Source organism: Camellia sinensis, chromosome 10 (assembly GCF_055761805.1).
Source record: "Camellia sinensis isolate YWXY chromosome 10, ASM5576180v1, whole genome shotgun sequence".
Classification (NCBI taxonomy): domain Eukaryota; kingdom Viridiplantae; phylum Streptophyta; class Magnoliopsida; order Ericales; family Theaceae; genus Camellia; species Camellia sinensis.
The window spans coordinates 122063759-122072340 of NC_138970.1; positions in this window are offsets into that span (position 1 = coordinate 122063759).

Consider the following 8582-nt stretch of genomic DNA (forward strand, 5'->3'; position numbering starts at 1 on the left):
AGAGATTAAAAAATCAAAGTGAACCTTCATATTGTTGTCAACTGCTTTACAATTGTGTACACATAATAATTGACTTAACGTGATTTGTGGGCAATGCAATTTTGATGTAAACTTTAATATCACCATTCCATATTAGTAATTAACTCTTTGAAACCATAGTATCTTTATCTATATTTCAGAATTCATATGAACCTTCACATTCGTATGTTTTAGTATGAACATTTACATCACGTTTGTATTCAATATGAAAGTTGAGGCTTGTGGTTATGTAATTTAATGCAATGCTGATGTGAACCTTAACATCACCTTATCACAGTAGTAATGAACACAGTGAAAATATATTCACCATTTAATATTATACGGATGTGTGAATAATATTGACGCCAATTAACAACACAATGATATTAACACTGATTAATTATATAAATATTTACATCATTTTTATATTAGACACATTACCAATCTCAAAAAATCATTGCTATATTGAAATCCAATAACAAATAATCAAAATCAATGACAATAATAGAATCATAAATTCAAAAATCTCAGTCTCTCAAAAAATAAGAAATCATCACATACATCTTCCTCTGTATCTTCATAATCTTCCTCTTCGTCTTCGTCTTCATCTTTAACATTATCACTATTATTAACACCTCATACAATTCCACTAATATAGCAATCCAAATCAAATGAAACCCACCTCCTCTCTTTACCAAAAAAAAAAAAAAAACAAAAAAAAGCCTCATTATTGTACCAGAGACCTCACTTTTCACAATTCCAACACTTATTTCTCAAACTTCTAAACAATATAAAATGTGAACATTCACACTGATTGACAAAAAAAAAAAATCAGAAACAATGGCAGCAATAGGAATTCCAAAAAAAAAACTCAATCTCTCTAAAAATAAAAGATTATTACACACATCCCCATCTTCATCATTATCACTATTATTAACAATCCATGCAATTTTACCATTCCACCAATCCAAATTAAACCAAACCTACGTTTGAAGAATATGTTTGTAACAAAATCGTCTAGATATAAACAGAGTTTCGACTTGCAACAATGGAAAAACAATGTTTTGAACATAGAGCAACTACGGACGAACACAAAGTTTCGAACACAAAGCGACAATGAAGGAACACAATATTCTCTATGTGTAAACTATAGCTTCAAAACCCTACCAAACAGAGAGTTTCAAAACCCTAGCACAACGAAACAATACCAGAAACGTGAATGAAACTTATCAGAAGGAAACACAAAAATAATGGTAACTACCAAAACAAAGGAAGTAACAAAAAGGAAACATGTATATCATTTTTCTGTGTAATACATATCAACAATAGATATAAGGGTATAATAGTCCAACAAACAATATAAATCAAGAAAAAAGAATCTCATGGAATAAAAGTATAAATACATGAGACTAACTAGGCTATAATTTTTTTTGGTGGACTTATTAGGTTAGAACACCTCTAAATGGAATTTATCAGTAAAAAAAATACTTTTAATATATATAAAATTATTCATTTCAAAAGAAGAAAATTATACAATTTCATACTTTTTTAATCATAACCAAAAAAAATATAAGTCATACATAATTAAACACCACCACATGAAACATAATCAAACATCACATTAATCTTAACTAAAATACTCTAGTACAATTTTATTTTTTTATCCCTCATAAATAATCTATATATGTACGGGAAAGAAATAAATCTTCTCGTATAATCCTGTTGATCAAGTTTGCGCTCCTCTGTACGTCGTCGCTTTATCACCTGAAAACACAAACGTGAGCTAGCTGGCGGGTGTGTGCCGGAAACCTCTCTGATGCCTAAGTCAGTAAGCTTGACAAATAGACAAAAGCTCTGTGTATTCAGAAAGCAAAACTGTGTGTTACCCCTCCAAAGGTGATGTTTGTGAGCTCTTATAGATTTCGTATGGATCCTAGTAGGACTTTTACTTCTCCATGCAAAGTCCTCCTAGGATTCATACTCCTGAAAGATAATACTTATCCTTCAACACCCCCCTCACTGCTTAAACCAAGTGAGATGGTTTTATCATGGCCGAACTCCAATATGACCGAAGTAAACATGACTATGCATAGCCGCAAAATAAGCCGAACTAGCTCTTCCTTTTACTGCTCTTACATCGGCTTCTCCTGCACAACCCATGGTGTGGTTAGACCGGACTAACATGTCATGACCGGTGTAACTCCAAGACCGGTCTAACTCCAAAGTACCGTTTAGACCTATCTAACTTCGATCTTCTGTCGGACCGGACTAGCTTCACGGCCTTAGGACCGGACTAAATTCAAAATATCCACACGACCGGAGTAACTTACATGGCCATTTTACTCGGCCCTTTGTACTGCAGCTCATAATGGCCCATTACCCAGCTCGGCCCAATTTTCACATAAATTACCCTCTTAATTGCCCCTTAATTCCATCTGCCTAGCATGATTGGGATTATCTGTCAACCAGCCGAGCTATAGATTTTTAGCCTATCCAGCCGAGCTACTCTCACACCGAGCTCTGGCTGTTCGGTAGTAACGTCTCTTCAATCACAGAGACTGAAACGTTTCCCATTCTTATGGTACGTGGCATGCTCTGATTGACTGAGGACGGCTGTCACGCCGTCTTCATACTTCGTGAATTTTGAACAGTCCCGCCTTTTTTCCCTTTACCTAAAACGAGCCTCTTCATTTTGACACACTTTGCAACTTTTCCCTCTCTATGCCCTCATTGTTTCTTCAACTTTCTGAGCTCGTGTTCCCCATAGCTGTTATTCTCTCTTCAGCTCTTGCCTCTTCATCAGGTAAGCAGTATACATCTACTTTGTTTTCGTATTTTGTTTTTTGTGTTTTTGCAAAACATATTTTTCCGTTTCGCTTTGCTCTGTACTTTTCTAGAAAAAACTTAACAATAGAACACATGAGTATATGTAATATCCTGTAGAAAACTAGTTTTTGATCCAAAATCATGATGCAACCGAACTAGGACACTGTTTAAGCTAGGTAAAAGTCTAGTCAGTTTACAACCGGACTAGCACTTCATGTTTACACCAGTAGTTTTAATAAGTCAAACCACCTCTTGCGTTACCTCAGCCGAGGTAACCAACCGAACTAAGTTTGTACTTAGCATACTGAGATACCTGAACTCCAACCGATCTAGGCCTTGGGGCTAAACCAGCTTTCTTAGTTTTTTAGACGGAACTCAGAAAGCTGTCCCTAGACGATCAACCGGTCAAACAGAACCGTTTCCACAACCGAGATATCGAGGAGCTTGCCAAGGCCGAGCTAATAAAAGCCCTGTTCAAACCGAGCTACCAATTACCTTGCAGAAACCGAAACAGAACCTGTAGCAACCCACACAGTCGAAGTAGGACTTTTTTTTATCTTGCTTTTAATTTGTAGCACAGCCTAATGATCTGTGCTTAACACCTTTGTTATTCACTTTGCAGACTTAGGTTGCCCAGGCACTCCTCTGCGCGCTCAACCGAGCTACTGAGCACAATTTTTGGACCGAACTAATTTATTCATAAATTATACAATAAATGGGAAAGTATAGGTTTCTAGTAAATACTCCGGGCGGTCTAGCCGAATTCCGAAAAGATTACAATATACCCGACGACATCCACCTAATCTTAGCCGAAAAAGATGTCATACCTTGGGGAAATGAAGGCTTTGTCCCATTCACCCTCTTGTCTGTAATTGAAACCGGACTACGATTTCCAGTCCAACCTTTAATTTGTGAGTTTCTTAGGCAAACTAGACTATGCCCAACCCAATTATCCACCAATTCATACCGTATAATAATGGGAATAGCCGAACTAAACCGTCAAGCCGGTCTCAACCTCGGTCTGGCCGAAATCTTTAACCAATACTCCATTGGTTCGAAGGAAGACGGCTGGGTGTACTATCTTAGAATATGCCGTCGTCGTGAGAAAATAATAAAAAGCACACCGGATAAAGACTTGAATGACGACGATTTTTTCTGGGTGTCTGGGAACTTTGAGGATCACCAAGCCCAGATTCCTGGCCGAAGCATCAATTGGAAAAAATGAACACCTGGTATAATTACTTCGATTTTCTTGTGTACTTTACAATATTTCGGTTTTCAATTTTCAGCCAAACTAAAAGTTGTCTTCTTTTGTAGATTCTGCCTACCTCCGTTCTCTATATAGCTACCCAAATCTAGCGACCTTGCGCGCCGCACTACGGTATCCAGAACGTAGTTGGGCCAAGCTACTAAAGTTCAAACCGACCTATAGATACAGCGGCCGTCGAAAAGCGAGAGTGACCGACTTTCTGCTAGAGGAGGCCCCAGAACCGGACCCAACCTTGCCAGAAATCAGACTAATCCCACTGACCGCTGAAGAAGAAATGGCCAAGAGAAATAGAGTTAGAGAACTATTGACCGAGACCAACAGACCCGAAGTACCGCCACCAAGCCAAACGCAACCTGCCGTTGTGGCCCTTCCTTCTTAACAGCCTTCTTCATCACGCCCATCCAAGCACGCCCAGTCTATCCCAACCGAGCAGCGTCTAGTGGACGAGCACGAAACTACGCCTCCATCGATTTTACAACCGGAACCTTCTGACCGGGCTGGCTCTTCTAGGTGGGCACCGAAGTTGAAATTTCAAAACCGCCTTATTCAAGATACCGATTCAGTGGTTGCTGAGAAGGATCACTTGATGGCCTTCAATCTTGCCAAGAGTGTTTGCCTTCCAGCAGACATGGAACACCACCAGAATCTAACCGAGCTAAAGGCCATCCGATCGGCCACTAAATCCATGATCCTGGTAAGTTGCCCCTTTGTCTAAAAATTTTTTCCAATTTTTAGTTCGGTTCCGTCATTGATATCTTTCCATTCATTTCAGTCTCTTCAGAAGAGCCAAATTGCCTATCAAAAGGTATTGGAGCTCAAGAAAACGGCTAGGCAGGCCATGGCAAAGGTTGAAGAAAAAATGACTGAGCTGAAGAAGTTCCAACAAAAAACGGCCGAGCTAGAAGCTGAGGTAGCTCGTCTAACCAGACTAGTTACCTCGGCTGAGGCTGACAAACAGAAGGCGTTGGTCGTAATGAAAGACAAGTACCTTCGTGAGCTAGTCAAGCTTGAAGGGAAAAAGGACGTTGAAATAGCCGATCTGAAGAAGAAGGTCGGTGATGCCAACGCCGAAGGTTTCAAAGAGGCGGAGGGCCTCTACATTCCACAATGTGAGGAGGCGAAGGACTTATTCTTTAAGTGTGGCTAGAGAAATGCTGTGGAACAGCTCGGCTGTGGGCCCGAAGCCGAGGTCTACAATGCTCCGCAGTACTTTATTCCGGCCTCACTAGCGGAATATGCTGCTTCTGTCCAACAACAATTTTTGCAGGGTTCAAATGATGAAGATGAAGAAAACGAACCAACTGTTACTCCGGTAGTTAATGAGCAAGGCAATGATCAATCAGCTCGGTTGGAGCCAACGGTTGAAGACCTGAGTGTTGAGCCGCCGACTGACATAGTTGCTACTGAGACTAATCTTCCATCTGCAACCGGTGCTCAAGTTGATATTGACGCCGACCTTGAAGACCTTTTTAGCTGATTTTGCACTTTTTCTTCTTTCTTTTGTAAATTTTTGCTCTTGTAACCGGGCTATGGCCCCTCCTTTGTAATTGCTTTTTGATGAATGAAAATTTTCTTGTTTTGAACTCTTATTTCTGTTGATCTGCATGTTTGTACTTGTAATGACTTTTCCATGATCTTTTCACTTCCAACTGTTATCTTAGTTTAAATTCTTGTTTTGAGCTTGGTTTCTAATAGTAGTGTGGCCGAGATATTTTATTCCGGTCTCAGCTGAGCAATCTGACTAAGCTTACTAGCCAACCACTCTTTAGCCGATGTCCTTACTTCAGCTAAAGAGTACTAAAAGTTGGTTTAATCTAGCCAACCACTCTTTTAGCTGATGTCCTTACTTCGGCTAAAGAGTACTAAGAGTTGGTTTAATCCAGCCAACCACTCTTTTAGCCGATGTCCTTACTTCGGCTAAAGAGTACTAAGAGTTGGTTTAATCCAGCCAACCACTCTTTAGCCGATGTCCTTACTTCGGCTAAAGAGTAATAAAAGTTAGTTTAATCCAGCCAACCACTCTTTTAGCCGATGTCCTTACGTCGGCTAAAGAGTACTAAGAGTTGATTTAATCCAGCCAACCACTCTTTAGCCGATGTCCTTACTTCGGCTAAAGAGTACTAAAAGTTGGTTTAATCCAGCCAACCACTCTTTTAGCCGATGTCCTTACTTCGGCTAAAGAGTACTAAGAGTTGGTTTAATCCAGCCAACCTCTAAGTTAGTTTTTTCCAGCCAACTTAGAATAAAATGTTTGGTTATTCCGACCAAACGTCCTGCAGCCTGGATCCTTATCCTGGGCTTAGGAGGGGTGTTAGTTTAATCCAGCCAACCTCTAAGTTAGTTTTTCCAGCCAACTTAGAATAATGTTTGGTTATTCCGACCAAACGTCTTGCAGCCTGGATCCTTATCCTGGGCTTAGGAAGGGTGTTGGTTTAATCCAGCCAACCTTTAAGTTAGTTTTTCCAGCCAACTTAGAATAATGTTTGGTTATTCCGACCAAACGTCCTGCAGCCTGGATCCTTATCCTGGGCTTAGGAGGGGTGTTAGTTTAATCCAGCCAACCTCTAAGTTAGTTTTTTCCGGCCAACTTAGAATAATGTTTGCAATATACCTAATTTCACTAAAGCTAACTTTTACAGAGAACAACTTATGCTGAAAAAAATCGATTTGTTTTATTGAGGAAAGAAAAAATTACATATGTTTGAAAGAGAAAAGTTAAAAATAAAATAACTTGAGATTGGTGGTGTTCCATGGCCTAGGGATTGCTTTACCGTCCTTGTCTTGTAGGTGGTATGCCCCTTTGCCTGCTAACCCAACCACTTTGTAAGGACCTTCCCAATTTGGCCCTAACTTGCCATCTCTTGGTATCAAGGTGTTTCCCATCACTTTGCGCAGTACCCAATCTCCGATCTTGAATTGTCTTGGATGCACCGTTTTGTTATATTTCCTGGATAACTCTTGTTGATACGAGGCAATGTGGACTAGTGCTCTTTCTCTTCTTTCTTCGGTGAGGTCAAGCTCCAATGTTATGGCCTCTCCATTCAAGCCGGGATCGAAATTTTCGCTTCGAATTGTGGGGAGGCCAACTTCCAGTGGGATTACTGCTTCCATTCCATAGGCTAAGGAGAATGGTGTTTCTCATGTTGATCGTCGAGGTGTGGTGCGGTAAGCCCATAAAACATGAGGAAGTTCTTCCGCTCACTTGCCTTTTGCCTTCTCTAACCTTTTCTTCAGTCCATCCAAGACAACTTTATTTAATGCTTCTGCTTGGCCATTTTCTTGAGGATACGATGGTGTAGAATTGTAGAACTCTATCTTGTATTCTTCACAAAAGCTTCTGAAAATTTTGCCATCAAACTGGGTGTCGTTGTCTGATATGAGGGCTTTAGGTATGCCGAATCGAGTAATGATATTTTGCCAGACAAACTTCTTCACATCTTTTTCCTTGATTGATGCCAATGCTTCTGCTTCCACCCACTTTGTGAAGTAGTCTGTTGCTGCGAGAAAGAACTTCCTGTTGCCGGGTGCTGTTGGAAGTGGTCCTACTATGTCCAAGCCCCACATTGCAAAAGGCCATGGGCTAGTCAATGGTAGGAGTTCTCTAGCTGGTTGATGTATTTGGTGTGCGAATTTTTGGCAATTCTCGCACTTCTTCACATATTTCTCTGAGTCTGCCTACCTGTATGGCCACCAGTATCTTTGTGAAATGGCCCTGTAAGCTAGCGATCTTTCTCCTTAATGGCTTCCGCACCCCCTTTTGTATATCTCATACAAGAATGCTTCCACTTTGCTGGGGTGGACACACTTTAGATAGGGTCCTGAGAACGACTTTTTGTATAATGCCAAAGATGGGAAGAGCCAAAATCGCTGTGACTTTGCTCTAATTTTGTTGGCTTCTTTCTTTTCTTCCGGTAGGACGCCATCTTTCAAGAATAGTATGATGGGATCCATTCATGAGGGGCCTAGATCGACACAACATACTTCTTCTGCTTCGGGGTCTTCGATGCTTGGTCTTGGTAAGTAGTCGATGAGCAAGAGAGGAGGGATGGATGTATCTGCCATTAAAGCAAAGCCTGCTAGTTCGTCTGCTCTGCCGTTCTCTTCCCTGCCTATCTGTTCTATCCTTACTACTTCAAATTTCTTGATCTCTGTTCTGACCAATTCTTGGTACTTGGCCATCCTATCATCCTTTACTTCATAGTCGCCAGAAATTTGGTTTACCACTAGTTGTGAGTCGCTGTAGACCATTAATTCGGTGGCCTTCATGTAGTATGCTAATTTGAGTCCTGCAAGAAGTGCTTCATACTCTGCTTCGTCATTTGATGCTGGGAAGCCAAGGTTGATTGCTTGCTCCACAATCAGGCCGTCGGGTGAGATGAGGACTATGCCAAGTCCTGCACCATGCCGGTTGGATGCTCCATCCACAAAGAGCTTCCACATCTCACCAACGAACAACTTCCAGCAAGTG